Source organism: Phragmites australis, chromosome 3 (genome assembly GCF_958298935.1).
Source record: "Phragmites australis chromosome 3, lpPhrAust1.1, whole genome shotgun sequence".
In the NCBI taxonomy this organism is placed as follows: domain Eukaryota; kingdom Viridiplantae; phylum Streptophyta; class Magnoliopsida; order Poales; family Poaceae; genus Phragmites; species Phragmites australis.
Genome location: NC_084923.1, coordinates 16,547,174 through 16,574,177, shown reverse-complemented (window position 1 = coordinate 16,574,177; position 27,004 = coordinate 16,547,174).

The following is a 27,004-nucleotide window of genomic DNA, read 5'->3' as shown; positions in this document are numbered from 1 at the left end:
TTACTTATTAGGAATATTGGTTTACTATTGCTCTTCACGTTCCACTTTATCTGATGACAGCAGCAACATTGCTGTAGTAGCTTAGCTTTTGGGGGGAAAGAAGATATTGTAGTAGCCTCCAAGCTGGTAACACAACGTTCATCTCACATAATATTTCTTGAGCAAGTCCATGTCGAAAAATGTTCTCCTTGGTGCCCTTTCCCATTCATAGCACACTAACTATCACATTAGATCATTGATAATTTCGTTCCAAAAGTTAGGCTACCAAACCATGTAGGCAAACCCTCAAATTATTGTGCAACTGATCATGCGTTCGGCTCTGCAAGGTAGCAAAATATGGACAGCGCCGGGCTAGGCTAAGAGCCTATTTGGCAAAGCTACCAAAACAGTTTTCTGACTAGAATCAGCGGGAGCTCTGCTAAACAATAATTTTTAGTTTTTAACTTCATATTAAAATCCGTGAGAGTGATTCCTTGTAGTGAACTAAAGATTGGGAGCTGAAAAAAATAGCTTCCTCATATTCACTTCTCACACATAATTACTTTATCTATAAAGTTTATCTTAGATAATCATTTTTAGTCATATAATCATTTTCCTCAGAGAATCATTTATCTAAAAAATTTAAATTAGAAAAACTCTACTAAACAGGACTTAGTACATGATATGCACATAAAGCATCATTTCTCCCACCTCACCTAAATGCTACAGATAACAACAGCTAGGTGTGTGGGTCAGTGTCTAGCTATTGTCCATGAGTGACAATTTTCAAATTGGACTCGCGTCTTACTATAATTTTGGGTACCATTTATGGGAACTCCTACCTCCCTAGTCCCCAACAACGTCAGTAACCCCGTGGATGAAGCACCGGAATTGATAGGAGCCAAACTTGTTCACCAATTAAGCACCTCAAGCCTGAACGGAACAAGACACACATGGTGACAGAGTGATTATTGAGTACCGACTACCATCCCCTGCGCATCACTCACCCGCCAGGCCCGCCCTGTGAATCTGTGACCACCCTGCTCCGCTCCTCCCTATTTGCTAGTCAAAGCTGCATTAGCTGCAGTGGCAGGCTGTCGCGAGTGAATCCAACACAACAGGTAGGGGAAAAGACAAAACAGGGGACGACTGCCTCATGCATGGCATTCACGGCGCCTCTTGAGGAGGTTCAAAGGCTACATGCTTCCAAACGAGCAATCTTTTCTGTTCTTCTCGCGCGTGGGCACAAATGGAGCGAAGCAAGCGGCAATCTTCGCTTCCCTTCCCATGTGGCCTCCAGTTGGATTCTTCTTCGTCACAGCCGAAATTTTCGGGCAGAGATGGGTCCTCCTGGTCTCCTTTACAAGTAAAATTTCTAGTAGTCTTTGAATTTATAGTCATTCGGATCGTTTGTTTATATTAAAATTCATATTAAAATAGTGAAAATCATAAGTGCATAAGAAAATCAATAGATAGATAGATATTAAACAGATGAGATAACTCATGTGTCTACAAGCTCGTACGAAATTGTCTTTCCCCCTTTACCTCAGTTTCTCATTTACGGCACCCCAAGGCAGATATTTACCGGCAGTCTATTTCAGAAGGTTGATTTTACAAGCAGCTAAAGTAGTAGAAACAAACTGAGAAAACGTTCCAGTTATCCCTAACAGAAGGAGAGTAGTTTATTTATTAACAAAACTTGTTCAAAAAAATACGAGTAGTTTATTTTAGTCATGGGATGATTAGCATCCTTGCTTATTCGCATGCGTTTGCTTGATGCCGTAGCAACTTCTAATTGTCACAACTCACAAGCTAAAGCATGATGGACCTTCCACAGTTCATGAGAGAAGACCGTCATGCGTGGCGACCTTTAGCTAAAGCCCTACTCTGAGGTAGACAAGTCCTTGCATCAGGGTCATGTAGAGTTTCAGGTAGATGCGACCATGCCTCGTAGCATTTGTCTCACATTAGTTCATAGTCTTCGTAGTTTGTACAGATTATTTTTTGCTTCCTGTCCATTCAAATGATCCTGCTGCCTTTGTTGTCTGTATAATCCGCACCCATAACTGTTCTTCCTTCTTTAATATGAACAACTTAACTAGTGTATCCGATTAGAGCCATCAAATCACACGGCCCTACATGTTTCACAATAATACCCGTTGTCTTTGTCTTCGTACGACAAACTTATAATACTACAAATGCCCCTAAGAAGATAAACACGACAAAGATTGCATTCAATTGACCTTAGTTTAGTTGCGTGTTGGCATATGCTGTTGTGGCCCTTAAGTCAAGGAACGTTTGTGAGATGTCATTACAAGTGGACGTGCACAATGAAAGGTACTCAAAAGAGAGAGAACTCAGGATCTCACCTGCTAGGAGCTATGATGCACTGAGAAGAACCACCCAGCTGTTTTGAATTGCTTCGGGTCTGTCAGGTGCCTTTTTGTTGTGCGCTGCAGTACCAGTAGCATTCTCTCCAGTCCACGGGAAAGGTATTTTGACCTGTAGACGGTAAAGGTATTTTCAACAATTGTAATGCAGATGCAGTGAACAGAGAGCAAAAGTACATACTACAGCACGGGGTACTGGATCCTGTACTAAGTTATAGTGCATCTAGTATTGTAATGTTATGTTCACGTGAAAAGATATTACGCCAAACACTGAGAATCTCGTGTGCACAATCCAATGAGTAGCACTTAGGATATCCTGATTGCAGTGTTACGTTGTCGGACCTTCGTCGTCAACTATGCTGGGGAGGGACCCTGTCGGAGTGCGGATGGCTAGCGGCTTATCCTTGGTTATTGAGATTAAGAACAGATAGAAATGTAGATTGGAAGAGAGAACAAGACTACAGAAGCTAGACAAAATAGATAAAAACGAAAGATAGATTATGTTTTAATCAATTAGTTCCTTCTTTCAATCGGCAATGGCCCATTCATATTTAAAGAGCGGCAGGCCTTAGCCATAAGAAAGCATGACTCCTAAATCAAACTGAACAAGACTTACAGATATAATTCGGCTATATCTTTTGATCTCTAAACTTTCTATAACTAACATACCTTTCTTAATCGACCACAGTGTATCTTTTATTGCAGCTCGGCCTTCCTAGATTCGACTACATGCTTAACGTATCCATGTACTTGAATCCGACCAGCTCTTCCACATGTCCGGAGACCAACTGCTGAAACAAACAATAGTCATTGATCGCCTCACTGGTCATGACCACTAATGATAGTCATTGGTTGTAGTCATAAAGTATTGTTCACTGATCGGAGTTACTGTTTACTGGTCGAAATTGCTGTTCATTTGGCCGAGTACTATTAATTGTGGTCGGAGTACTGTTCATCATAGTCGGAGCAATATTCATAGTGGTCGGAGTACTATTCATCGATGGATATACTGATCGCTGGTCAGCCATTAAACCAGTCATTGCTGCAATGACCACTCTAAATAGCAAATCTTGTCATCAACACATGACCTCCTGTTTTTTTTGAAGCTTGCTCACTAAAAAACACATTACCTCCCTTCATACCTACTTGGGGCGATGATTAAGACACCGGTCATGAATATTCCTCAGGAAGATGGTAATTATTACATCAGCCATATTCCTTTAAGCATCTTGCCATACGCTAGGATAAAATTCCTTAAAGTATCACCCATTAATAGCTCTAGGCAATTTCTCCCCTTGCAAACTGTCTAGAAAATAAGAATTTTCAGGAATGATATTTACAACTTTATATGGGCCTTCTTAACTTGGAGATCATTTTCTGGACTTGTTGTCCTTCAATCCTACAAACAAAATAGTCTTCCACACAAGGTCTACAATCTGAAATGATTTTGTTCTTACCTTCTTGTTGTAGGTTTTGGCTACTCTTAATTTATTCTTCTCAACCTCCCTCGAAGCTTTCAACCTTTCATATGCCACTTCATCAATCATGTCAATCAATAAACTATAATAATCCACAGCCGATAGGTTATTCTGCTCGGTCAATCTGAAAGCATTAAGATTTACTTCAATAGGTAAAACAACTTCTTGACCATAAACAAGTTTATACGATGTTACTTTAGTAACACCATGTCTAGATATACGGTGTGCCCACAAAGCCTCCAATAGAACTTCATGCCATCTTCTAGGATATTCCTATATTTTCCTCTTAATGAGCTTAATCAAAATCTTATTACTAGACTTGGCCTGACTATTGGTCTAAGCATAATATGAAGATAAATTGAGAAGCTTAATTTTCAATGACTCAACAAATTCATGTACCTGATGTGATATGAATGAAGTACCTTGATCCATAGTTTAAGTATGTGGAATGCCAAATCTAAATATGCTCTAATATAAAATTAATTACCTCCTTATGTGTTACATTCTTGAGAGGAACAGCTTCAGTCCACTTAGTAAAATAATCAGTAGCCACAAAATAAAGCGATGACCTTTAGAGGACGTAGGATGTATCTGGTCGATGAAATCCAAACCCCAACCTCAGAACGACCATGGTTTCATAATATGATGCATCATAGCAGCAAGAATTAATTGAATATCACCAAACCTTTGACATACCTCGCATCCTTTATAATACCAGAAGCAATCATTAAGCATAGTAGGCCAATAAAAACTAGCTCTTTTCAATAACCACTTCATTTTGTGTGCTGGTTGATGCGTGCCACATATGCCCTCATGCACTTCTCCCATAGCAATCCTAGCTTCATCTAAATCCAAGCATTTGAGAAGTACATCATTCACAGTTTGGCGATATAAATCATTCTTCAACAATGTATATCTGAAATCTTGCCACCAAATATTTCTATCAACACTCTTTCTTGGATCTTTCAAATAATCAACGAGGGGTTTCCTCCAATCTTCAATTTTGGCAACTTCAACCTTTTCTTCCAATGAAGAATACACAATCGAACCCAAAAATCATGTTCAGCTATACAAGGATCAACACATTCAAGCATCGGTCTTTTAATTATAAAGAATTTGTCTATTAACTTGAAAACCAGATGCTTGTTGTGCTAAGTTATTAGCTCAAAAATTATCATCTCTAAACACATGCTTGACAACAAAATCATCCAAAATAGCAATAATATAAGACATTTATCAAGATAGCTATTTAGTGATCTACTAAAGTATTGATAATTATAGGAAACTTGCTGAAAAACTAGTAGCGAATCACCAAAAGCCTCTATGTTTTTTACACCTTTTGGAGCTTAAAATTTCTAATCCTAATAAGAGAGCTTCATATTCGGCTTGATTATTGGTTAAAAAAATACTCTAAACGACAAGATATTTCAAAAACAACACCTCTAAATGACACAAAAATAAGACCAACACCTTGTCCAACCCCACAAACCGAACCATCAAAATAAAGCTTTCATAGTTTAATTGATATAAAATCGATATCTAAATCATGCTTATCATCAATCTGATGGTCAACAATAAAATTAGCTACAATTTGGCTTTTTATAGATTTCAAAGATTCATAAGACATATCATATTCTATAAGTGCATAAGCCTATTTACCAATTTTACTACTTAAAATTGGCTTCTGCAACATATATTTAACTATATCTGCTTAACATGCTATTACACACTAAATAGCAAATAATGTCTTAACTTTGTGCTAGCATAATATAGCGGTAAGCATAGTTTTTCAATAAAGGCATATCATGTTTCCGCTTTCAAAAGATGTCAGCTTAAGTAAGCGATTGCATGCTCTTTTATTTATTGTACTAAAATAACACCAATCACACCATCTCTCATAGCAATATATAGTCAAAAAGGTAATCCAGCTTTTGGCGCCTGAAGCACTGGCAGAGTACACAAATATTTCTTAATTTCATCAAATGCAAATTGCTGTTTTGCCCCTCCCCCCCCCCCCCCAGTGAATTAGGTCTCATTCTTCAACCAAAGTATAGGTATAAAAGCATTAACCTTCTCAGATAAGTTTAATATGAACCTTCTCAAGTAATTAACCTTGCCCAAAAATTTCTACATATCTCTTTTGCATGTACGGGCTGAACTTTTTGTATAGCTTCTATTTTATTGGGATCTATCTCTATGCTCTTCTCATGTATTATAAAAGCCTAAGAACTTCCTAACTGACACACCAAAAGCATATTTCTTCTTTGGTCTGATTATACATATTAGGATTAAACATTCTAGGGGGCTGTTTCAACAATCGGTCTATTTCTTCTTTGATCCGATCATACATATTAGGATTAAACCTTCTATGGGGTGTTTATAAGGCCTAAATCCTGATTTAATATGCAACCGATATTCTACCAACCCTCAGTCAAGTCCCAATATCTCATGATATTCCCAAGAAAAACAATCAATATACTCTCTAAGCAACTCGATTACTTTAGCCTTGTAATCACTTTTCATGTTTTTTTTTACAAATGTCAGCCTTAGAATAGTACCATCACCTGTATCAACTTCTTCTAATGGATCAGCCGCCTTGATCTAACTTATCCAACTCATCTAAATCTTTAATGGCCTCACAAATATCATTCTTATTTGACCGATATTGCTCCATACACTTATGCAGCTATTCTAAATTTCTATCTCAACTCATTGATACATTATGCCATTGAGCTAATTATCACAAGTCAGCTTTACAACCACGGGTACAAATCCATCCTTGGAGATACTAAGAAAATTGTAATGTGAAAAATCAAGACCCGACAAGCACTCAACATTGTCGTATCTCCAATCGGCTGAAGCATTAATCAAAGCAACATAGGCCTAAGTATCTGCATGAATTATCTCTACCATTTGCATGAATCCAATCATGCCCAAGAATAACATTATAGTTACCTTGCACCTCGACGACAAAGAAGACGGTGGATAATGTCTTGGTTCCAATAGTGAGTTGCATAGAGATAACCCCTTTGGCCTGATTAGAATCACCCGTAAATCCATTGAGCACCAAAAATTAGTCTTCATTAATTCGTTGTCATTTCTACCAAGCTTCTTAAAAATTGAGTATGGCATTAAATTTACAACAGCTCTACCATCAATAAGCATCCTAGAAATCGATTTCCCATTAATATGACCATTCACATATAATGGCTTCAAATGCCGATCAGCCTCCTTTGGTTTCTCAAAAATAGCCTCCTTTGGCCCTAAATCCAATTGAGCTACTTCACCTTCATCCACAGCATGAAATTCCAAAGGTAACATAAAAACCATATTTATATACATACTGTCGGAGAGTGAACTCCTGTCGCAGGGATCCCGAGAGACCCCTTTTTAGAGATTCGGCCGGGGGGATGATCCTGGAAAAACTTGTTTGGGAAATAAGCGGGAACGGAAATAAATGTGATGGCCGGCGGGAGACGATCACCCTAATGCAAGAAAAAGTGGGTACGCCGGGTTTTAGACAGGTTCGGGCCGCACGGAGGCGTAACACCCTACTCCTGTATGAACACTATATTTATCCTTGAAGGGAATTCTTCAAGGAGGTATCTGGTTCTAAGGGGAGGGCTGTTTACAAAGAGCTTGAGGCTCTTATGTTCTAGCTTAACTTGAGCTGGTTCGAGTGTCTGTCGATCTATCTTTGGCCTGGTTCGTCGGAGATTGTTGGTCGTCTGGTGGTCGAAGGCCTTTTTCTCCTTTTTTTTAGTGTTCTCCATCCTTTCCTTTTATAGGCGCGCCGACCCCAACATATCCTGAATGGGAAAGAGGGGACGCGAATGCCAAGGTGCCACGGAGAAAGGCGTAATCATTTCATTTTGGCGAAGTGACAGGGGCGGTGGAGAAATGCGGCGCGCATTCGACCACCAGCCGCTGCGGAAGCCTCGGGGCGCCCTAAAAGGGGCCCACCGGTCAGCCTCAGAGGTGCCCAGTGCGCCCACCCTGTCTTGTTCTTCTGCCAGGGCAGGGTGGCAGGCGGAGTGCTTCGATTCTGGCAACGTTATCCCGAGGCACCTGGATGAAACGGGACGGGACCCGTGCATTTAATGGACCCACGGCCCCCTGCTAGTGCATGGCAGGGTCTGACACTGGGGCGTGGGCAGCTGAGAATGTCAGGATGTCAGGATGTCAGACCGCGCGTGCCTATTAAATGCGGCATTGGGCCTTTGACTGGATGACACCCTGACGACGGGACCCTTCGGGTCGTTGAATGATCTTGCGCGAACCTTCGGGGCACCGAGTCCTCGGGGGCTGCCACGTGCAGCCCCGAGCACTCTCTCCCGAGCACTGCGGTGGGACCTTCGGGGCACCGAGTCCTCGGGGGCTGCCACGTGCAGCCCCGAGCACTCTCTCCCGAGCACTTTGGTGGGGCCTTCGGGGCACCGGGTCCTCGGGGGCTGCCACGTGCAGCCCCGAGCACTCTCTCCCGAGCACTTTGGTGGGGCCTTCGGGGCACCGGGTCCTCGGGGGCTGCCACGTGCAGCCCCGAGCACTCTCTCCCGAGTACTGCGGTGGGACCTTCGGGGCACCGAGTCCTCGGGGGCTGCCACGTGCAGCCCCGAGCACTCTCTCCCGAGCACTTTGGTGGGGCCTTCGGGGCACCGGGTCCTCGGGGGCTGCCACGTGCAGCCCCGAGCACTCTCTCCCGAGTACTGCGGTGGGACCTTCGGGGCACCGAGTCCTCGGGGGCTGCCACGTGCAGCCCCGAGCACTCTCTCCCGAGCACTTTGGTCTTAGTATTTGGACCCTGCAGATCATCGGGGAACTAGGGTGCTCGGGAACCAGAGGCGGCGGCCCCGAGCACCTTCTCCCGGGATTTAGCTTTTTCTTACCTCGCAGGGTGGTGACATGTGGTGGATAGCCGGCTTGGCCTCGGGACTTAGGGACCCCTGGTTCTGAATACACCGACACATACATTCGGTTGGTGAAGATCACTAGTGTGCACCGGTGAATCATCATAATCAAGCAAATCTTCTTCTTCTCCATCACCTTCCATAGGTGTTGGTGTTATTATTAGGGAGAGGGGTGTTGTAGGGGTTGTCTTGACATCTTGGTTTGGTCTCCATACTTCCTTTGTGGGTTGCATTGGCTTTACTTCATTGAAAGTGTCATCCCACAATTTTTCAGCATACTGCTCTATTAATTCCTGCTTGCGTAGCCAATACAATCTTCTCTTTTTTGTGTGTAAGCCGGAGAGACACTACCTCGGCTGTAGATATTTAGAAAGTGGCTTGCTGCTACTTGCTTCATGATTATTAGCATTTAGAACAACAAGTACATCAGTAGGTACATTTTCAGATTTGACTGATTTATTGCTGATCATAATCGGTCTCTTGCCAAGATCTTCGACAACCACTTTCATTGATCCAATCTCAATAACAGCAGCGATGGTCCTTGTTTCAGTGATATTAGAATCTAAATTTTGAACAGAAACTCTAGTACTCTTGACTCGGTATTCTTTCCTCGCATTTTTAGCATGTCTAACATCACTAGACCGATTTGTATGCCACAATTGATCGTGAACAACACATGATATTATATCAAAAACCGGCCTACATGGTGCTACCCATCCTAGATGAAAAGGATAAAATTGCATAGGAGGAGGAGACATCCACATACAATTATAGCCCCAAGTTGGTCAAGGAGGAAAAGGCATCAGAGGAGGCATCCATGACCATGGTGCCGGCTCAAATGGTGGATGAATAGCAGCAACACGATCCTCCTTTGGTTGATGATGATCATGCACTTCTTGCTTCAAATGTGATCTTGACCGCTTGAGATTATTTGGCCAATTTGTATGTGCTTGAATGGCTTTGCCTATTTCATATTTAGACAAAATTTGCTTGAAAGTTGGCTTGGGTTTCTCAACGTTGTTTATGTCTTTTTGCTTCATTCACCTTCCACTTGCCAACCTCCTGGCTTTTTAGTTTGATCATCCTTGGTTTAGTATTGCCATGCCCCCCAGTGATTGAAGTGTTCACCATGATCTTGATTGATTCTTTGCCTTCGGGAGTCTTCTCAAGTAATACTTCTCTTAACAACTTTTTGTTCTCCCCTACAGGCTTCAGCTTTTCTTCACCAATGATCACATTTTTTTCCTTTAGCTGATTTAGCTTGAGTTGGCCGAATTAAAACACTCTTACCTTGGAGATCAATTACATTAACCGGGAATTATTTCTTGTCAACTTGCATCTCTGAGAATTTCAATCGTCCTTCATTAATGGCCAATTGAATCTGCCGACGAAAAACATTGCAATCATTAGTTGCATGAGAATAAGAATTGTGCCCCTTACAATAAGCTCGCCTATTTAATTCTTATAATGGAGGAATCACATGACCATGAGATAGCTTAATCTGTTTTTCTTGTAGGAAGTAATAAAAAATTCTATCGCACTTTGGTATATAAAAGTAAATTTAATTTCTTCTTGTTGATTTTTGGGAGGAATCGACTTAAGAGCGGAGCAAACGAATGGTTTAGACTTTGAAGACCAAGCCCACTTGGCTACACACACATCGGCATCATCATCGTCTGAATTTTTAGATTCGTACTCAAGCATATGAATATTAGGACGATCAACTCAAGGTTTATCATGTAATTTTTGAAAATTTCTAGATTCTTTAACTCGGCTTTCTTGTGCTAGAGCTCTTTGCAAAACTTAACTAACATCCTGAAATTCATAACCTTCTAGCTTTTTCCTAAGATGTTACAACAAACCCGAATAAACTAATTTGGCTAAGTCCTTTTCAGAAAGTGTCAAGTTAAAATATCGGTTGTTTATATCTCTAAATCTTCTAATATAATCAACAATTGATTCATTATATCTTTTTTTAACCGATGTTAAATATGAAAGTCTCAATTCAGTATCAGCACTATAAAAATACTCATAGAATTTTTCTTCTAATTAAGATCACACATGTACAGAATTAGAAGCAAGAGTTGTAAACTAAGTAAAAGCAGTTCCAGACAATGACAAAGGAAATAGTCTAATTTTCAGCACATCATTGGAACTAGCTTCACCTAATTGTGCAAGAAATTGGCCTACATGCTCCCTAGTTGTCATATTATCTTCCCCGGTAATTTACAAATCAGGAACTTTAAAACCATGGGGGTATAGAATTGTGTCATAATGCTGAAGATATAGCTTTTTGTATGCATGAGCCTTTCTCCTAACATCTAAGCTGAATTGTTCCCTTAATATAGTAGTTACTTGTTCCCGTATGATTTTGGTGTAATCGGTCACAATCCAATTAGAGTTAGCTACTAGCTCAAGCACTGATGTGGACACATTTGGCACATAAGAGGTGATAGGAGGTGGTGTGGCGAAATTTGTTCTGGTATGAGCCCATAAGGGATTCCCGATCCTTGTGGAGGTATAGGCGGAACACTATATGCTACAATTTGATAATATGGTGTTTGCATATTGGGATAACTTTCGGTTTTATAAGCTTAAGTGAAGAAGAAGCATGATGTCTAGCATATGGTGTTTGATATGAGTTTTGTGTTACATCAGTTTTAATAGTATAAAAAGGAACATGATTAGGTGCAACACTACCCATATAACTTCGGCCATCATGAGGAATTGAAGCACTAGTTAATGTATTAACCATAGTAGGTAAAATTATAGCGCTAATATTACTAGTAAAAGGTTGTTTTTAGATTTTGTTCTTCATGAATTTGCAAAACTAAAGGTTGAATCTTTTCAGCCAATGTATCATCAACCATCTTTTAAACACTATTAGCCATGGTTGTACCAATAGATTGATCGATCATACCAACAACTTCTTCATGCAATGGAGAGGGTTGAACACTTACATTGGTTGGTATCTTAAGGGTTTGGTCGGCGGGCGGTGGAGAATCTTATTTCTTGAACACACCCTATCGAGTCTTCACATAGCGCAAGGGCAATTGTTGCTGACGTTGTTCCAAGTCGGCTTCGATTTCCAAACACACTTCTTTCGGCAACTCGTCGTAGGATACCATTATGATATTGTCTTTGTCGATTTCTGAAATAGACATGCCTAGCGTTTTAGAATTCAGCCAAGAGTCGCCAAAAAGTGTGTTGACGCGAAAAGAAATCACGCCAAACACTGAGCACCTCGTGAGCACAATCCAACGAGCAGCACCCAAGATACCCCGGTCGTGGCACTGCGTTGTTAGACCTTCGTCGTCACCCACGCTCAGGAGGGATCCCGTCGGAGAGCGGATGGTCGACGACTTGTCCTTGGTCGTCGAGATCAAGAACAGATAGAAATGTAGATTGGAAGAGAGAATATGACTATAGAAGTTAGGCAAAATAAATAAAAATGGAAGATAGATTGTGTTTTGATCGATTGGTTCCTTCTTTCAATCGATCATGACCCTCTCATATTTAAAGGGTGACAGACTCTAGCCAGAAGAGATCAGGACTCCAAATTTAAACCGAATAAGACTTACAGATATGATTCGGCTATGCCTTTTGATCTCCAAACTTTCTATAATTAACATACATTTCCTAATAGGCCATATAAACTCCCATATATCTACTGAGTATCTTTTATTGCAACTCGACATTCTTGGATTCGACTACATGCTTGATGTATCCATGTATTTGAATCCGATCAGCTCTTTCACTTGTTCAGAGACCAACTGCTGAAGCAAACTATGGTCACTGATCGCCTCACTGGTTATGACCACTGATCGTAGTCACTGGTTGTGGTCATGAAGTACTATTCACGGGTCGAAATCACTGTTCACTAGTCGTAGTACTGTTCATCTGGCCGAGTACCATACGACATTGTCGGAACACTGTTTATCGTGATCGGAACACTGTTTATAGTAGTTAGAGCATTGTTTATTGGTGGATATACTGATCGCTGGACATCCATTAAACCAGTCATTGTTGCAATTTACACTATAAATATCAAAACTTGTCATTAACATATTAATCAGCTCTAGAGGTTATAACGTAATGGCTTTGATTGGTACAGTACCAGGGGCAAATCTGGTGCAATCCTCTCGGATCCGGCTACAAATCTACACCAACTCAACGAAACACCCTACAGGGCAAAAGGGAAAGCTAAAATCGGCTGATAACACAATATACCATGATCCATTTCGTCTAAAATAAACCATAATTCCGATAGTGGAAGGTGCATAAAATAAATCCACACCGAATGAGTGGATCACCCATTCTGGTAATCTAGTCCCTCGCCCCCAGATCATGGCGAAAAGAGAAATATTGTCTGCGTGTACGACTTTATGGTACTACTGTTTTTTAAAAAAGAAATTTTATGGTACTACTGTCTGAGCGTACCATTCTCTCCGTTCCGCGGGAGCAACATGATCCTTTTAATACCACTTTACGATAGCTGGGAATGTGGGTGCATGAAAGCAGGAACTATCAGAAACAGAGCAGAAAGGTACACAAGTATACTCTTGTAATAAACACTACAGTGGGTTTTGTAGTTCGTTTGATCACCATACACCAGAAAATGAGGAAATAAAGTGTGCACGAAACTGGGCTTTGTGGATTAGTCAGCGATCACATTTGGTGTCACAAACCAAAGGGCGTTAAGTTGTTCATGCAAATAGTATATGGGGAGGAGGAAAGTATACCGGGGAATCATCAGGCTTTTGCCGACTTGCAAAAGGCCCACTTAGAAGCGTTTTTTTTTTTATCTGTTGGCACTTCGGTTTCCAAACAAAGGCATAGTAGAAGAACCCCTTGGGCCAAGAACAAGAGGCCCGGTAAGGCACAGTATTGTCTTGTTAACGCACACTACTCACTCACATCACACTCACATCAACACTCACACCACATGCACATATACGTGTGCATGTTCATACACATGCTAGAAAGAATATGAGGCTCGAGATCTCCTGTGCGTGGGAACACATAAGTATTACTGAACATAATTCCTAGGTTCTCGTCTACGTCTGGGATTTATTCCTAGGTGTGAAGGTACACACGTGCGCATTCTGTGGCACTGCACGTCCCGTGCATTGGAGGCCTCGAGTCTCCCAATCCATTTTTAGTGTGTACTTGGATCCTCATATGTGTGTGCGCGTGTGGTGTGAGAGTGGAGTGTGTGAGTAATGTGCGTCCCTTATGTGCCCTCTCAAAAAAATTAGCAACTGCGAAACAGTTTGTAGCAAACATGCCATTGACGAGTTTGTAGCAATTACTTTAGAGCATACATGTGATTTTGATGATTAATGATAATATAGTCAATGAGACGAACATATTTGTCAAGTATATACTTTAGTAGGTCTCACGTGAAGAAGTCACCGAAGCTGGGATAAAGTTTAGTTAAATTAGAGAAGTTCTAAAGAAATTGTTCTCACCGAATAGTCCGGTGCAGAAGAGTTTGTACTCACTAAAGTATTTTTTTCCAGTGGCTGTTAAACACACTGAATGGTCCGGTAATAAAGCTTTGCCAATGTCGAAGTATTATGTTAGTGTAGTTCAGTGAAGTTGCACTCACTAGAAGATCCGGTGATGCCCCGGTGAACACACCGGAGTATTTCTGATAGAGGATGAAGATCACCTCACCGGATGGGCCGGTGCTCAATGTGCAGTACACACCGGAGCATTTTTTAGAAGAAGGGAGTTAAATATCAACACACCAGAAGGCCCGATGCTTTGAGTTGAATATACTGGAGTATTTCTTGCATAGAAGAAGAGAAGTAGTTCGGTTGGCTCAAGACAACGCATCAGATAGTCCGGTGTTCACAGTGGTTCTAAGTGGGATTCTAACAGCTAGTTTCAGAGGTTGTACACAGCGGATGTTCAAATCAGAGCACGATCTTCAAATCGGAGCTTCCCAGAGTGATCCCCTCCAATAGAATGTTTCCTTAAGCTAAGTTGAGACGTCCCCTACCATTTTCCCTTCGTTCCCGAGCTCTAATCAATCCTCATTCCATTTAGACCCAAGCTTAACACTATCCTAGGGCTTATCCATTGGGTATTTTGAGTTTAGCTTGGTGAATATTGTCCAAATCACTTTAGAAGCACTCTACTAGTCCCATAGAGCATTTTGGTACCTTTCGTGATTGAAGGTTGCACCGGAGCCTTCCCTGATGGCCTCGCAAAGTGGCATTGGCAGGGTCTCACTGTCAGATCGCCACTAGGGCCAGTCTGACCGCCAGACAGTGGTCTCACTGCCAACATACCCTCAGTCTGACCGCCAGGCGCCAAAATCTTCTAGATGCCGATGGTCAAACCGCCAGCCCTTCAAAACTGTATGTACTTAGGTTACCTTGTCTGGAGTTTCAAACTTTGGAACACTAATCATTTGGTGATCTTTTGTAAATGTTTTCGAAACACAACGCTCTATTAATTTTCAAGTATGCATCATATGCTCACTTTTCCATCGTTTGATTATTTTTGCAATGCATTCTTGATTTGTTTAGAAAGCGTTACGCCAATGGTCCAAGCGAGTGAAGGCGCCGCCGAGCTACCTGAGTTTTGTGAGTGCTTCACCGAGAGCATCAGGCAACCGCCAGAGCAGCAAGGCAATCATCTAAGCATCCTCAACCTACTACTTTGGATCTCGTATTGTATAACTTGATAAATTATACTTTATGTATGTTTGCATGAATAGTAGATCCATTGTTGGGTTTAGATGGGTAGAACCTATGTTGATTTGCATTACCTCTACCTTGAGTTGTTAATTATCCATATCCTTGTAGCCTTGATAACATTGTTGATGTCTAACTTAAGAGTTATTCGAAATGCTTAGCAAATGCATAGATCATCAGTAGAAGTCGAGCAACGGTTCAACCGTTATTCGTGAGCTTAGGGCTTACTTATTGTTTACAAACACAATAACAATGATATGAGTTATATGATATGTGAGGATGAGACGAGATATGGGCGGTGCTAGAGTTAGGACGGGAGAGGAGTCCAGATGTCATAGACTACTTGCATCATTTAAGTACCATCCGTCAGTGTCGTTGGTTTTAGCACTTTCCATACAAACACATATTCAGATAATGGACGAATGAGTTAAGTATCATATGTTGGCTGACGCTTGCCTTGTGGCCCTATGACACGTAAGAAAAATAAAGGAGAAACAAGGTGGTGGGGAACTGGAGGTGTCCGGGACACGTTCGCGATAACCCCGGTGTCATAAGGGCATGTGCAAGTGGGTAGTTTCGGGTATGAGAAAGGTTATCTCGAGGGCTTAGAATATGGACCCAGGTCGTGTGGATAGAGTTGTATCCCCTGCAAGGTGTAGAATCAATTCAAATTTTTGCACTCTCGGTCATGAGCATGCTTCTATCCATCTGCATCGGTCGTAGAGTCGCGAATGTGGGATGTTGTGGTATGGTATGTTGGGTTATGGTTGAGATGGTTCTATTTACATATATACTTATTATGGTTCCAGTTACATATTTTCTTGTGGTGATTATGGGATAAAATGGTACATGTGGTTATGTACAGATGCTCACATGTGTATGCCAAGCTGCAATTTGCTTAAAGTTACTTAACCATGTGGTCGGTTCCTTGCTAATACCTTAATGTATTCTTCTTGGAGTTGGGTTCTTTACATATACCCATTATGGATTAAATCTTGCGAGTACCTTCATACTCAAGCTTCTCTTTCATGTTCTACCGGTGAGAAGGAGCTCGTGTTTGGCTACTTCACACTCGCCGATGTAGGTGGTGGGAATTAGTAGTGCAAGCTACTCGTGGGGTGAGGCTTTTACCTAGATTTTGTTGGTTCATAGATGTTAATCTTTTGCTATGTAGTTTCTAGTTTTGGTTAGGAGGTGATCTGTTCTTTATCCTCTTAGCTTCCTTTTGATGTACATTATTGTAAATAGTTAAATGCTTAAGAACTTGTAATATAATTCAATTACTCGCTCTTTTTCAAGTTTTGTTGTGATGCTATATGTTGGAAAGACATGTGTTCTAATCTTAGGCACAAAACATGTGTCGAAACTACCGGGATGGTATTTCGGTTAATCAACATAGTCGTGATTAAGCAAATAATCATCCTGATGATTAATTAGAATACTATTTGAATGGTTCCTCATAGCGCGGCATCAAAGCTTGGTTTAATGAAGTAGCCTAAAAATACTTAAGACATGGGTTAGTAGGGTGTCAACTTCACTAAGCAACCGACTAAAGCTTCTTTTTACCTCTTCGTGCTAATATATATAAACTTGCTGTATTATGCCCCTAAGCATAACCAATGGATGTTTGTGGCATTGACTGTTTATTTCCGCATGGTGATGTCTTTATGGATCTTGTTGCATCAACAAAAGGGGTAAGAAACGCATCCCGATGGTGGTTAATATCGGGGGCTCAACCAGTGCGAGGTAGGGGCTTGGTGTGTCTCGTACGTCGATGGTACGGGAAGTGAATACGTTAGCAATAACGTATGAACATCCACCATACGATGGTAGTTATGGTCGTCTACCCATGTGGTGATTACATGGGGTGTCCCGTAAGGTGACGGTATGGGAAGTGAATATGTTGGCAACAACATATGAAATATTGCTTATGCGGCGAGACACACAATTACCGTTCGGGCGAGAAAGAAGAAGTAGTGCGAAGGGTGATGATTTGTAGTCGTGGTGTGTCTGAATGCATGCGATCTTGATTTTGTTGCAGAGAGGTATGCTCGAGAAAGAAACGTATAGATAAGAATCAAGTCCTTTCCGTTTTTTAGAACCCTGTCGTGTGTAGAAAGCAACGGCAAAATTGTTGTTGGCGCCAGACTCTTAGCAGTTTGACCACCAGGCATGCAGCAGTCTAACCGCCACTTTGCCTATGATCTGACCACCAGGTGGCGATCTGATTGTTGACACTTGCACATAATATGTTGTAAGTTGTGAATAGGCTACGTTCTCACATATGTTGCACTACACTTTTGATCATGCATTCTTCTTATATTACAATGCTCTTATGTGCATGATTTGCCTTGGTTCGATCGGTGCCATTTCCATCAAGTCGAAGTTTAACCTTTCACCATTTTTCTTTCTACCGTCTCTAATAGGATGAGAACCTACCAAAGTCTGGGAGATCTTCCTGAGGGTTCCAATGAGAACAATCATGTACCGCCTCCACCACCAAGTATGACGGATGTCTTAATGAAAATTGAAAAAACCATCAAGCTCAGACGGCTCTCCTTGAAGATATCATGCGTAACACGGCCCTTCACGGAGGAGGTGGAGCTGGACGCTGGGATGACTTCTCAGATTTCTATACGACTCAGTCGCCCACCTTCACACAAGCTTAGGATCCTCTCGATGCTGACCACTGGCTCCAAACCATCGAGCAGAAGCTCACACTTCTCCGGTGTGAGGACCACGAGAAGGCTCTCTTCGTCGCCCATCAGCTTTAGGGTGTTGCTAGCGCTTGGTGGTCCAACTTTCTGACCATGCACGCCACCAACCACCGGGTGTCTTGGGCGGAGTTCTATCAAGCCTTCTGTGATTATCATATTCCCAAGGGGATTAAAATGTAGGAGTTTCTAGACCTCAAGCAGGGAGACAGGTCAGTGATAGAGTCTGTGCATGTGTTCAATCACCTTGCATAGTATGCGCTGAAAGAGGTCAATACCAACGAGTGGAAGCAATACCGCTTTGTGAATGGTCTCTCTTCTAAGATGCAAGACCGCTTGTCAGCTCATGAGTTCCCCAACTTCAACAAGTTGTTGAGCACCTCCCACACGGTTGAGTTCAAGCTGAAGAACCACCAGGAGGAGAAAAAAATGTAAGAGGGTTATGTCGCCTTCCATGGGTGGGAGCTCTTGATGTCTGTAGATAAACAGTCAACCTGCTCCATCCCACATGTCTGCTTTAACTGCCCTATGGCTAATGTGGATAGTGCGATGCCCATCTTTCTCTGCTCCGCAAGGGTAGCTTCCAAGACCCGCCGATTCTCAGGGAAGTATGACAGGTGGCCCCAGTGGTTGTGTTATAATTGTGGTCATGTCAATCACTATGCTCGGGATTGCCATTTCCCGAAGCTGGGAGCCATGTTGACTACTCCTAGGCTGTCACTGTCAGCTTAACCCCTTCCCCAAGCTTCCTAGATGTGCACGTTCCCAAGCATGGCTGAGTGAACCACGTCACCGCCGACGAAGCTCGGGAGGATGACAACATGCTAGTAGGTACGCTACTTGTGAATTCTCACCCCGCAGTTGTTCTTTTTTATTTGGGTGCATCTCATTCATTCATCAAAAAGAGTTATGTTTTGAGTAATAGTATAGTCACCGAGACCCTACCTACTGCTTTTCGCATTGAAGCTCTTGGTGCTAAGTTACAAACTAACCGGGTTGTTCCTAATGCCAAGGTACTCATTGAGAGAGTTCTGTTCTTGGCAAATTTGATCCTCCTGGATACTTGAGGAGTCGATGTCATATTAGGAATGAATTGGTTAACCCAATATAGTGCTTGTATTCATTGCACCAAGAGGGTGGTTTATCTCAAGAATCCAAGTGGTGTGCGGATTTCTCTTCACCTTATAGAGTGTGGTCTCCACTTGTATGCCCTAAAGGTTGCCATAGCTACAGATTTCATGAATATTCCTATAGTCTATGAGTTTATTGGCATCTTCCTGGAAGAACTGCCAGGAATGCCACCCGACCGAGCAGTGGAATTCTCTATTGAGCTTATGCCTGGTACGGCCCCGATTTCAAAGAGGTCTTATAAAACGCATCCAAAGGAATTGGCAGAGTTGAAGAAGCAGCTTCTAGAGTTGCTCTCAAAGGGTTTCATCTCTCCAAGCTCCTCACCTTGGGGATGTCCAACACTCTTTGTGAAGAAAAATGACCAAACTATTCATATGTGTGTTGATTACCGTCCGTTGAATGAGGTCACTGTCAAGAACAAGTATCCAATTCCTCAGATTGATATTCTGTTTGATCAATTAACCGGTGCCTGGATTTTCTCTAAAACTGATTTGAGATTAGGCTATCACCAAATCAAAGTCCGACCAGAGGATATTCCAAAGTAGCTTTGCCTACCTGTTATGGGCTTTATGAGTTCACCGTCATGTCCTTCGGATTGACTAATGCATCGGCGTTCTTCATATACTTGATGAACATAGTCTTTCTGGAGGAACTCGACAAATTTGTCGTGGTTTTCATCGACGATATTCTTATATACTCCAAGACTGAATCAGAACATTCTGAGCATCTCCATGCTGTTCTTGACCGACTTTAGGAGCACCAACTCTATGCCAAGTTCAACAAGTGCAAGTTCTAGCTCAAAGAATTTACTTTTCTAGGGCATGTTTTATTCGAGAACGGTGTTGTCGTTGACCCGAGCAAGGAGCAAGAAGTTCTTAATTGGTTTTAACCGAAGAATGTCACCGACATTTGGTTTTTTCTCGAACTTGCAAGTTATTACCGCCGGTTCATTGAGAACTTCTCCAAGATTGCCAAGCCAATGACTGAGCTATTGAAAAAAGGAAGTGTATTTGAGTGGCCAAGTGAATATGAGTCAGATTTCCAAACTTTGAAAAAATGCTCACGACCACTCCTGTTCTTGCTCAGCCTGAAGTGGACAAGGGTTTCGACATCTATTGTGATGCTTCCCGCATAGGCCTCAGATGTGTCCTCATGCAAGAAAGTCGGGTTGTTGCGTATGCCTCATGCTAGTTGAAGCGCCATGAGAAGAACTACCCGACACATGGCTTAGAGCTTACAACAATTGTGCACGTTCTAAAGATTTGACACCACTATCTGCTAGGAAATCTATGTCGTATCTATACAAACCACAAAAGGCTCAAATACATCTTCACTCAAACTGATCTAAACATGAGACAGAGAAGATGACTCGAGTTAATCAAAGACTATGAGCTAGAAGTTCATTATCATCCTGACAAGGTGAATGTGGTCACTGATGCACTGAGTCGAAAGGCTCAATGCAATTGTCTTATGGTCAAGCCTGAAAATACCACACTTTGTGATGAATTCCAAAGGCTTGGACTCGAAATAGTCCCAGAGGGATTTTTTGCAAACTTGGAGATCAAATCCATACTCCTGGATGAGATCAAAAAAGCTCAAATATATGACAAGGGCATGGCCTGAATTCGGGATAAAATTGAGTGATTCTATAGTGTACCAAGTGGTACGCCAGCACCTTGAAGTCTTGGTGACTCGCCAACACCTTAGGCCTTGGTGGCTCAAGTTTGTTGACCCTCTGACTTGGTGAAGCGGTGGCAAGAAACTTGTACGGGGACGTGAAGACCCTTGCCTTGGTGTCTTGGTGGCTCAAGAGCCGTGACTAGAAGATTCTTGGTGACCGGGAGTATATCCTTGGTGGAGGTCCAATTGGACTAGGGGTGCCATTCATACCATCGATACCACAGGATAAAATCCCTAATGCCGAGTTTGCTCTCTCTACCTTATTTACGTTTTCTCACTTACATACGTGCAGTTTACCTTAATAGAGTAGGTTGCAAACCTTTTAAACAGTAGAGTAGACACACTAGATAAACCTATAACATATTTAGATAGAAATTGATATAGGTTTATCTTGTGAAGTTTTTGGAGCCATTTAGATTTTTCATTGTCCTAAATCACCCCCCTCTTAGGACGTTACCGATCCCTACACAGATACAATAAGAAACATAATTGCAAACTTGAAAACATAATTGTAAACCGTTGAGTAATAGTAATCTATATACCAAAGAGAAGGAGCACTAGTTAAGTTCAATTCTTACCTACCATTAGATTGTGTTCTAACTTCTGAGTAGACAGAGATGAATCTTCCTAGTTTCAATCCTTCCTTCTATTTTTATTGGGCTTTGGGGTGCTCAATAACCTGAAACAAGGTGATTTGTGTTGGGAACTTGTGTTGCCAAACAAAGTGACGAGCCTTTAGACCTTGAAGGGATCCAAAGACTAGAGTGAAATGTACGCCCAAAGGGGAAGCTTTACTGAAATTAATGTCTCATTTCCTGTCAGTTACACTTGCATCCTATTTATAGGCCATAGCCAACCTTTCCCTATTAAAATTTACAAGATTACCCCGTTAACTGCCACATTCTCGGTATATTCGAGGGTAATACGGTACCACACTAAGTACATCCGTATTATTTCCAATCTTGCCATTCATGGTATTCGGTCACTAGCAACGGTCCTCTCTTCATTTGGACTCCTGAAGGTCTCTGCTTGGCAGTACCTTCAGCCTCCCTTTGGTTGACTCCCTCACGAATCGAGCGATGTCCTTCAGCTGATCTTCGAAGGCTCGACGAAGGTTTTGCCCGTCCTAGCTATTGGAACCGCTCCTGCGGCACCAAGTTTTCGAAGGGTACCTTCAGCTTGCCGAAGTGTTCCTACAACATGATAGATCCACGATAATTGTAAGCTTTGATAGTTTACGATGGTCGCAAAGGTCTTCTACTCAATGTCCAAAGGGGGCATGTGAAACCATTCCCCAACAGCAGCCCCCCACGGGCAAGGTTCCTCCTTGATGGACTAAACCCGTGAATTATATGGTATCACCAAAAGCCGTCCCCTTTGGCCTATCGAAGGCCTCATGCTATATGATTTACCTTCAGTAAATTAGCCCCCATGCTTACCTGAATGGTTTAATTTTTCTATTATTGATGGTTTCTCTTCCAAGACGATTTGATTTTCGAGACATCGGTTATTATTCATTTGTCTTAACTGCCATTAATGCGATAGTTTGATTCCTAATGCACATCTTTTCTACTGCCCTTGAGTTTGCATTCTGACTACTATATAAATGCATTGCCTCATAGTTCATTTGTTTTTACTACAAGCGCATTGCTTTCAAGCCCACATAATCTACTCTCATTGCTATGTCTAAAGCCATCCAACAATCTTAGCACTTTTAATCAAAGCTAAGGCACCTCGATCCGATGGCCTCAAAGAGCAAAATCATGAAGCTGAAGATCTACTGGATCGGGCGAGCAAAGGTTGACAAAGGGGTCTCGACTGGTCTGAAGAAAGAAGGCCTCATAAATCAAATTTCAAAGGTCTGGCTTTGGAAGGACAAAGAGACCCCTAAACCAAAAGATGATGAAGCCATTATCTTCATGGATTACATCTACATGGGGCTTCGCCTACCCTGCAATGAAATGGTGGCGGATGAGCATGGAGCTCAGTGGCAATGCTCTAGGGTGGAGCCGAGCTGGCGGGGGTTCGAAGCCCCCATCCCGCATGCCCCTGTTAAGACCTCCAATGAAGTTCGGGTAAGGGGGGCTCCGATCTAAAAAAAATAAAAATCAAAATGGTCCTTAAGATGTTTGAGATCTTTCTGCACTAGCTTGTGCTGAACGCCATCGTTCTGCTCAGCCTGTTCAATTGGGCAACGAGATCACAAGAGACGAAGGCCTCCGCACAAGCCTTCATTGCCGCCCATCAACTTCATCACCAACCGAAACCCGTCTTCATGGATAACGCCCAATGCGAAGCCCATTATGGTTGCATTAACTTCTGCTATCGAGGCGGCTTAGTTACACCTATCGTGGCCTACAAGAACAAGTGGCCGAAGGACTAGACATAGTGGTGGTTCTACCATAAGGTGGAGAAGAGGAAGTACCTTGTGTCCAAGTGTCAAGACTACAAGGGTAACCGCACCCCTGATGTGACTCTAAAAAACTCTCAGCATGCTGCCTTTGAAGCCTTCACGAGGTGTGCAAAGCACCTAAGCACTCGCAACCTCATTGAAGAGTTCATTGTTGCGGGGGTTTGGCCCCTGAGCGAACGGTGGTATTTCCATCTTTCGGGCCGAAAGGACCAGTGGGGACATGCTGCCCCCTGTTAGATTTTGGAGGAAAAACTAGTATGTCTTGAGTCTTAACTTAATTTCCCACTAGTATCGATTTTTTATGCTACATTCTTAAGTTTTTTCGTATTTTTTACACAGCTTTAACAGTCGATGAAGTGGAGGCCGAAGCAAACTCCTCCTCGGAAAGTTCACACTAGCCAAAGGCTAAGCCTGTGTCGAATAGCCCCTCGACCACTAGCTGAATCAAATCTTCGAGCATCAAGGCCTCGGCTATTAGGATAGGATAAAGCTCTCCAGGTCCTTTGCTAGAGAGACCTCCGCCACCCAAGCCTGGAAAAAGCAAAAGGGTAAAAACCCTCCAACTCAAAGAGCAAAGAAAAAGAAAATTATCTTCTCAAAGAAGAGGCTTTGCCAATAGGTGTTCGGGGACTTAGGGAATGATGAGAACCTAAGGGGTCCCAAAGCCATCAAAGCAGTGCCCATTTGACAGGCCCCTTCGATGGAGACATCAAGAGTGCCTACCCCTCACCAAAACGCACCCTAACTTCTGCTTGAATTGAGTACGCCCCCCTCATAATTGATAGTGAAGATGACAATGATGAGTCATTGAAGTCTCGACTTGTTAACAAAACCATGGTGGAGGAGAGGGAGGCTAAGCTGCGACAAGGTAAGAGGGTCGAAGAGGTTGGCCTTGTTGACTCTGACAGGGAGTCAGACATCTTCTCTTCCAGCTCAGACTCTGACTCCTCCGAAGTTCACCAAACTTCAAAGATCAAAGATGAGGATGATGCTCCGCCGTCACCATGCCGTTGTAGTGGCAAGGATCTCATGAGGTCAGTGGGTGCCTCGAGTAGTGCTAGAATCATTATGGCCAAAGCATTGCAATCAACCTCATTTGAACCAAGCGCAGGAGAGGTGAAGGATGCAAAGAATATTCTATATAGCTTCACCCTCCTCGAACTCGAGATTCAACTGGTGCGAAAATAAACTTCATAAATCATGGAAGCCTTCAACGTCATGACGGCAAAGGTACCTTCGATTATCATTATATTTCCCGTCACACACTTGTACTTATAATCTTTTATAGGGCATGCTGCTTGTGCGCGCTATGTGCAAGCGTGTGGAATAGGAGGAGGCTCGCCTAAAAGGGGCGGAGGCGACGAGAGAACTGCTGCTCAAAAGAGCGGAGAAGGCTGAAGGCAAGATTGGTGAATACCTTTAACAAAAGAAGGAGGTCGTATTGAGCGAGCAGGAACTGGAAAAAGAGGTAGGCATCGAGGCATCTGATACGCGCTTATCAGTGCTTTATGACCTTAAAAAGTATCACCAAGAACTTGGAGCTCTCTATACGATCGAAAAAGTTGAAAACCAACGCTTGAGTGAAGCGTTGTGCGAGGTGAGGCAACTTTCTTGGGACGCTGTCTAGAAGTGGGTAGAGGTTCTGAAGCCAAAAGCGTTTAGGGCCACCGAAGCTATTGGCAAAACTCTATGAGAATTGGGTGCTTCAGTCTCAACTCCCACATTTGATCGTGGTGACCTTGATGGTCTTCTTGGGTGGATCGCAGAATCATCATAAGGGCTTCGGCAAGCACCTCATTTGTTTGGTGATTTCTGCACCATGATTTCAAGCTAAGACCTCATACAATCACTGGAGATGACAAGATGCGATCACCATGAAGCGCTCCAAAGCCTCTCCTTCTGCTATCCCCTGAACATGTCAATTGGAGCGGTGTTGAAGGCAGCAAAGGCTGCCGTGAAAGCCTTCACCAGCAACAACTAGTGGAAATATGGACGTGACCTCACCCTTCAAGAGGCGGAGAATAATTGCCGAAGAGTAATGGCCTCTTCACTGCATATTAGTATCTTTTATTATTTTCTTTTTCATTTATTTTTAACTTCTTTTTTTTGTAGGATGCCGCAAAGACCAGCGATGCTTCGGCCACTGCAGGATCCTCCGCCTAGCCTACTCCATTGCTTGCCCTTTCGCAAGATGCTAACGAAGCACCAAATGTGTTTGATGGTCTAGAGCAGGTGTGAGCGAGGGCCACTTACTTTATTTTCTTTTGTGACTAAAACATGATGTTTTTCAAAGGTTTTGTAATATACATTTGTTTGATTTCTTTTTAAGTATTTCAATAATCTTTGCTTCCTATGCAGACCCTCCCTTCGGGCCGTGTGTAGGTAGTCAAAGGTGTTTTCCCAATAACTATGATGCAGGACAATTTTTTTATGTTATGGACTTGCTGGATTCATTCCATCGCCACCACCCTGACATTGCATTTGATAAATATTGGCGAGCGAAGGCTAGGGCCTATGACGCTAGTAATGCAAAGATGAAAGTGTTTTGGAGTTCATTCCGCCCCTCAGACTTAGAGATTTGAAGGGTCAAGCGAGAGATCACCAGGATATAACAAGGAGACTTTGATCCCCCGCTAGGACTTCTCAAGCCGAAGCCTAAACCGATTGATGAAGAGCTTAATTCACCATCATCCTTGCATTTTTGTTATTGGTGGTTATTCCAGCCATTGCGTGAGGCACCCATTGTCAAAGCTCAAGGCGTTCCACCTATACCTTCGCCCAGCAATTTTTTTGATAGCTATATCAGGTCCCCACGGGACCCGACGGAGCCTTTTCCCACTAGTCGGGGCATTGCTTTCCAACTTAGTCATAGTCAGATGTATAAAAAATTTGTAAATCCTGTTGTTGATTAGTACGCTGAATAAATTTTTGTTGCACTTTGTTATGATGAATTGTGCATGCGCTCGGCAGTAACGCGCGCAAAGAATCAATTAAAAATATTATCTATCCAATTTTTTAGCCACATGGGCCTTCGACAGCAATGTGCCCGAAGCATAGGTTAAAAATGTCACCCCCACCCCCAACTTTTCAGCTGTAAGGACCTTCGGCAGCAATGTGAGTGAAGCATAGGTTAAAATATCGTCCACCAACTTTTTATAGGGACCATCGGCGGCAACATGCGTGAAGAATGGTTTTAAAAATGTGGTCTCCCCCCCCCCCCCCACAACTTTTTAACCGTAGGGATATTTGACAGCAATGTGCTTGAAGCATAGGGGGGCTGGCAATGGGTCGGGTTAGGTCCGGGTGGAGCACAACCAAGCCTACCCCGAAACTCGCCAGCTCTAACCCAACCCAAACCTAAATTGGCAAATAGGTGAAAATTGAAACTCAAACCCGAACCGTCGAGTGCTTGTCGGGCTCAATTCAGTGGTGTGACAGCTGTCAACCAGCCAAGTGCGTGGTGGCGGCTGAGCGATTGCTATTGAGCAGTGGTGGAGGAGGCCAAGAGATGGCGGCCAGGCGGGCGATGGTTGTAGGGCAGCGGTGGTCGGGCGGGCGACAGCTGCAGGGCGGTAGTGACTAAGAGTTGGGGACGAGCGGTGACT